The sequence below is a fragment of the Acomys minous genome (genome assembly GCF_964271855.1).
Source record: "Acomys minous genome assembly, chromosome: 19".
Lineage (NCBI taxonomy): Eukaryota > Metazoa > Chordata > Mammalia > Rodentia > Muridae > Acomys > Acomys minous.
In genome coordinates, this window is record NC_140499.1 from 62,075,594 (window position 1) to 62,081,957 (window position 6,364).

Below are 6,364 nucleotides of genomic sequence, written 5' to 3' on the forward strand. Positions count from 1 at the left end.
GCCCAGCGGGATGCACATCAGAAGTCTAACCCACTGCACTGTAAGGTCCTTTGTGGCAATATGCTACAAGCAACAAAGTAGCATATTCTGCTAGCAGCTTTAAGTTTAAAATATATATATATTTAAAATTTTTATTTTATGTGTACGGGTGTTTTGCTTTGCAGGTGTTTCATGCGTGTCACATGCCTGCTGTGCCTGCAGAGGTCGCAAGAGGGCTTAAATATCATGGAACTGGAATTACATGGAACTGGTTGTGAGCTGCCATGTGGCTGCTGAGAGTCAAACCTGCGTTCTCTGCTCTTAACCACCGAGTCATCTCCCCAGTCCCCGAAGCCATGAACAACGTTTAAGCCCCACATGTTTGTACACAAGGGTTGGCCTTTGAGAACAAGGCCTGGGAAGCTGGACCTGCAGCTCTGAGCAGAGGCGTTGAGCATGCTTCTTCTACAGGATGGTTAGTCACTGCAGCATCCTCGCCAGAGACAGGGCTTCGGAAGCTTTCCATCTGAAAGTCCTTCCTGTCAAGGCTGGAGAGACGGCTCAGCGGTTAAGAACACCATCTGCTCTTCCAGGGGTCCTGAGTTCAATTCCTGGCAACCACATGGTGGCTCACAACCATCTATAATGTGACCTGGTGCCCTCTTCTGGCCTGCGGGTGTACATGCAGATAAAACACTCATACACATTTAATAAATAAATAAACCTTAAAAAATAAAGAAAGAAAAGAAAATCCTTTTTTTTTTTCCTAAGAAAACTTTACATGGGTCCAGATCTGTGGGTGTCTTTGTTAGGTGCTGTGACAAAACACCATGGCCATAAGCAACTTGGAGAGGAAAGGGTTTATTTCACTTATGCCTTCAGGTAACAGTCCTTCACTGAGGGACAACAAGACAGAAACTCAAGCCGAGCAGGAGCCTGGAGGCAGGAGCTGATGCAGCGGCCATGGAGGAGTGCTGCTTACTGACCTGCTCTTCATAGCTTGCCCAGCCTGCTTTCTTATAGAACCCAGGGCCACCAGCCCAGGGACGGCACCACCCACAATGGGTTGGAGCCACCCACATCAATTGTCACCCAAGAAACTTCCTCACAGTCTTGTACACAGACCAATTTGGGGAGGGCATTTTTTAAATTCAGGTTTCCTCTTCCCAAATGACCCCTAACTACTAACTAGCACAAATATGTATGTAAAATAGGCATATGAATTAAAGACTTAGCCAGGTGCAGCCGCCCATGCCTTTAATCCCAGCGCTTGGGAGGCAGAGGTACGCGGATCGCTGTGAGTTCAAAGCCAGCCTGGTCTACAAAGTAAGTTCAAGAACAGGGCTACACAGGGAAAAATGATAGATAGATAGATAAAATAAGCCAAGATCTTACTGATAGTAAGTCATAAAGAAATGCATTTTTAAAATAATTCTTTGGTACACACGTAGTTTTAATATTTATATCTTCTAAGGTTTAATTTTCATTTTTATTATTAGGTATTTATAGCATGGGTGAGCGCAGACTCATTCTCGCTACTGTGTGCATGGGGGAATCAGAGGGCAGGTTTGGGGAGTCAGTTCTCTTTTTCCCCCATGGGTTCTGGGGACCTAACTCACATTGCTGGATTTGCATGGCAGGTGCTTTCACCCACTGAGCCACAGAGCCAGACGGATCTCACCAACTATGAAGGATGAAGGCCAGGCCATCACAATGGCTCTGTGGACAAGAACATGCACTGCCAAATCTCACCACCCGAGTCTGATGCCCAGATCTCACACTGTGGGAGAAAACAGTCCCACAGTTGTCCTCTGTCGTCCAGACGCATGCCATGGCACACGTGCACCCACACAAGTTCACAAAATAAATGAACAAATATGTCTAAAAACCAAAGCTGATTAAGGTAAATCTGCATATTAATGGCAGGATTGCTTAGTTTTGCATAAAGAATTAACTCTGGGATGAATATTTGATTCCAAATGAATGCAGCATCTCCAATGCTTTTCAGAGTTGATCGATATTTTGATTTTATAATTATCAATGCTGAGAATGACACTTCACATAAACACATACCCAGATGGCATACATACTAAAGGGAGATGTCAGGAAATACTGGAAGAGTGTCATACATAAAAATGAAACTCAAATTAGCAACCCCAAAGCCATTTTGTCTCTCTGCTACAGAAGTGTAAACCTAGGACCTCCTACATGCTGGTCAACGGCTCTGCCACCAAGCTTCATACCACACTGGTTTGAAAAAAAAAAGCATTTAAAAAAAATGAAATATCCTAACATCAATATGAACCAAAGACGCAGTAACGTGATGCTTACGTTGCTGAGGAATGGCAGTGGGGAAATAATTGCTTTTTGTTTTTCGTCACTAGACACCGTGTTTCTCTGTGAGTGGAAAACTCTGCATGCACAGTAAAAGTACACACCTGGGACCATAGGAACGTGTTGAGTCTGAGCTGCAGTGTTTCCGGCATGTTCCGTGGCCTTGCATTGCCTGGCAAGATGGCACCCACAGTGCTAACTGTGTGTGCTGGGTGTTCAGAACCAAGGTTCAGTGAAGTTATCCATGCGAAACAACACAGCCACAGTGGTTGATTTTTTTTAATCAAATTGTGATTTGCCTATTTAGAAGCTTTTGATTGTTGCTATTTTTTCCCCCATAACCTCCGTGTGAGTTGTGCCAGGGGTGTCTACGAAAGTCAGGGGACGACTTCTGGGACTGACCTCTTGCCATTCATTCCCTTGCTGAGGAGGGGTCTTTTTGTCTCTGCTGCTGCACTGTGCGTTCCAGGCCACCGCACCCGGCTGATTTGTTTCATTTTTTGAGACAAGGTCTCATGTAGCCCAGGATGAGCCTTGAACTCAGCAGGTAGCCAAAGATGGCCTCAAATTCTTGATATTCCAGCCTCTGCCTTCTTTGTTCTGGTATTACCTTTCATGCTCCGCCAGGCCCAGCTAAAATGTTAAATATTAAAAGCAAAACTCCTCCCTCTAATATGTTCCCGGCAGTGGGAGGAGCAACTGCTATAGCTGCAGTTACAGCCAACTAAAGCTAAAAGTAGCTAAGAAGAGGCTTAGGGATCAATGAAGGAGTTTATGGGAAAAACCGGACTCAGACTGTGCACACAGACTTCCTGTTGACCCATGGGAACGGATATACAGTCTTTTGGACTAGGACAGGCACCGAGACGTCCCAACCACGTCAAAACCTCCCAAGATGCCGCACTGGTCTGCCTGGTGTCATGACCTGCGGCTCCTACACACCTCGCTTCATCCCCAACAAAATCCCAAAAGGGGCGGCGCTGCCAAAGAACAGTTATGAAAAATTATAAAAACTAATAGTTTCAAAATTAAGCTTAAGCCGGGCATGGCGGCGCACACCTTTAATCCTAGCACTCGGGAGGCAGAGGCAGGTGGATCACTGTGAGTTCGAGGCCAGCCTGGTCCAAAGCGAGTCCAGGACAGCCAAGGCTAACACAGAGAAAGAGACCATGTCTTGAAAAACCAAAATAAATAAATAAATAAAATAAAATTAAGCTTAGTTGTTTAGGAGTTAAGGAGATACTTTCAGGTCTAGATAGATACTTTTAGGCTGATAGATTTGAACTTTGATAGATACTGATTTCATTCAAATCTTTAGACTCATCAAAATAAGACAGATAATGTTTTCTCTAAGGTTGCCAAACACCTTTTAATTAGACATTATGTATATAAGTCTTACCTAGTGGTTTTTATAATTTTTCATAATTGTTTTTAATATGTATAAAAATGGCCTTTTATTTAGGGAAATTGTTGATCTGATGTATTTTGATGCTAATTAATAAAAGGCCGTCACACCCGGGCAGGGCAAATGGGATAGGTGTGACTAAGGTTCCAGGGCTGGGGGAGACGGGAGGATCTTGAGAGGAAGAGAGACCAGAGGAGGAGAAGGTCGCCATGATGGGTTAGGTGGAGGAGAAGCACATGGCCAGAGCGGATGGAGACTTGGCCCAGATGATGATAATTAGCAAATGTATGGGATTATGCATGGGAAGTAGCTTGATAGAAATTATTAGAACTGGGCTGGAGAGATGGCTCAGAGGTTAAGAGCACCACCTGCTCTTCCAAAGGTCCTGAGTTCAATTCCCAGCAACCACATGGTGGCTCATAACCATCTGTAATGTGATATGGCGCCCTCTTCTGGCTTGCAGGAGTACATGCAAGCAGAGACTGTATACATAATAATAAATACATAAATCTAAAAAAAAAAAAAAGAAATTATTAGAACTAGACGCCGTGGGATTGGGGCAGGGATTCTACACTTTCCACACCATGGGAAGTAGTTTAGAGGATTACCATCTACCCTGCCCCAGGTTAACTAAGGCTGTTCTTAAATATAACAGGTATGTGTGTCTTGATTAATTGCTAGCGGGTGATACTGCCATAATAACCGATAAATTAACAACAGCACGCAGTCTCGCTGCTGCCGCCCCAGCGCCATGCCTGCCTGCTGCCACACTCCCCACCATGACGGTTATGCTCTAACCCCAAAACTGTAAGCCAGCTCCCAATCAAATGTTTTATTTTTATTTGTTTGTTTATTTATTGAGACAGGGTTTCTCTGTGTAGCCTTGGCTGTCCTGGACTCACTTTGTAGACCAGGCTGGCCTCGAACTCAGAGATCTGCCTGCCTCTGCCTCTGCCTCTGCCTCCCGAGTGGTGGGCTTACAGGCGTGCGCCACCACGCCCGACCTAAATGCTTTATTTTATAAATTGTCTTGGTCGTTGTGTGTCTTCACAGCAATAGAGCAGTAACTGAGACAGGCTCAGGTGGCTCGCCTTGGACTCCTAGCCCTCCCGCCTGCCTCCGCTTCCAAAGTTTTGGGATTTTAGACACATGTTCTCACAGCTAACTAATGTTCCACGCCTCTAGCTATTAGAGAAATGCTGTTTTGGGGTTTTGTTTTGTTTTGTTTTTTGGGTTTTCTGTTTTGTTTTTGAGACAGCTTTCTTTGTGCAGCCCTGGCTGTTCAAGAACTCGTTCTGTAGACCAAGCTGGTCCTCAAACTCAGCAATCCACCTATCTCTGCCCTCCAAGTGCTGGGGTTAAGGCGTGTGCACCACCGCTCAGCTTTCGTGGCACTTTTTTTAACAGCCGAGAAGTGGGAATGCTCCGAAAGTTATCAGCTGACACCTGGGCACCGTACAATAGAGTATTTATTACCAGACAATATGAAATGGGTTGAGCACACACATACATACAATGTGTTTCTAAAAAGACACTAAAAGGACAAGCGGAGACAAGAGGTCACGTGTGTGATCCCAACAACATGAGACCTCCAGAACAGTCAGACCTGTAAAGACAAAACAGATGGCGGCTGCTCTGATGCTCAGTCCTGGTTGTCAACTTGGTTGGCTCTGGAACCAACTAAAAGACAAGCTGCCCGGCACCCCTGTGGAGGACTTCCTTGATGTTGCTTGGCCTTCTGGTGACAGCGCAGACACTGATGACGGGGAAGAAGGAGCTTCGCTTTTACTCTGTGGCCAAGTTCGTCCACCCTCTGCTTTGTCATCCCTTTGCTGGTATTAGAACCAGCTTCTCCAGGCTTCCAACACAGACTCACGACCACAGGCTGTCCCGGAGTCCTCCAGGCCCTCCGGGAGTCCTCCAGGCCCTCCGGGAGTCCTCCAGGCCCTCCGGGCCAGACTGGTGAGACATTCAGTCTGGTGGACTGAGCAGCTACCAGGCTCCTGGCCTCTCTGAGGTGAGACAGCCACTGTTGGGCTACCCAGACTCTACTGTGTAAGCCAGCAAAGCTCTGTGTGTGTGTGTGTGTGTGTGTGTGTGTGTGTGTGTGTGTGTGTGTTCTGTTCCTCTAGACTAGAGAAGCACAGGTAATAAATAATACACGACCCACGGAGGGAGCATGAGGAGTGGCTGCTAATAAACAGGTTTCTTTCTGGGAAGGTGGTGTGTGTGTGTGTGTGTGTGTGCACGTGTGTGTGTGTGTGTGTGTGTGTGTGCTGTATGGATATTCACGTGTGGTGGTAGACATGTTTGCACGTGTATGCAGGCCAGAAGTCAACCTTGAATGTCCTTCTTCAACAACGTCCACTTTGTTTTTCTGAGAGGTTTCTTTTTTGATTTGTTTGTTTTGTTTTTTTTTTTTTTAAGACAGGGTCTCTCTGTGTAGCCTTGGCTGTCCGGGACTCACTTTGTAGACCAAGCTGTCCTCGAATTCACAGTGATCCTCCTGCCTCCTGAGTGCTGGAATTAAAGGCGTGCGCCACCATGCCCGGCCTGAGAGGTTTCTTAATTGGACTTGTGGCTTGTCCATTAGGCTAGGCTACAACAGAGTCCTGGGGGCCTGCTTTTCTCTGCCTCCTCAGCACT